Here is a 725-nt window from a genome sequence, read left to right on the forward strand (position 1 = left end):
TTGCAGTCTTTTGAATTCTTGCATCATAACAGAATTTAAAATGACAACAAAGTACAGTACTTAAAATCACTTGAGACTTTAGGTACCCAAGTTGTTCCTCTATTGTCTTGCTGGCAAGTCAATGAAAATATCATTTACCGCAAGATCTTGGGGTGAGATCTTGTGGGGAGACCCAGATGGAGGGAGATTATCAGTGGTCTTCCATTTCCTAATAGTTGCTTTTACAGTTGATTTCTTCACACCAAGCTGCTTATCTATTGCAGATTCAGTTTTTCCAGCCTGGTACAGGTCAACAATTTTGTTTCTGGTGTCTTAGACAGCCTTTTGTTCTTGGCCATAGTGGAGCTTGGAGTGTGACTGTTTGAGGTTGTGGAGAGGTGTCTTCTATAAAGATAACGAGTTCAAACAGGTGTCATTTATACAGGTAACGAGTGGAGGACAGAGGATCCTCTTACATAAGAAGTTACAGGTCTGTGAGAGCCAGAAATCTTGCTTGTTCGCAGATGACCAAATATCGATTTCTATTCCAGAAGAAGACAGCTCCAAGAACTTAGAGGAATGATGGGTCAGGTTATGAGAACATTTCCTAGTGCAAAACTAAAATTCTTTAAAGAACTGACTAACACCAGTAACTTTCCGGAAAGATGTGCACTTTTTGACCAAGGTGAGTAAATTTTGTTAGAATTTGTCAAGTGTCTGGTCTGTCATCAAGGTTCCTTTTGTAA

Source organism: Oryzias latipes, chromosome 13, assembly GCF_053564925.1.
Source record: "Oryzias latipes strain Hd-rR chromosome 13, Olatipes_Hd-rR_3.1".
NCBI lineage: Eukaryota > Metazoa > Chordata > Actinopteri > Beloniformes > Adrianichthyidae > Oryzias > Oryzias latipes.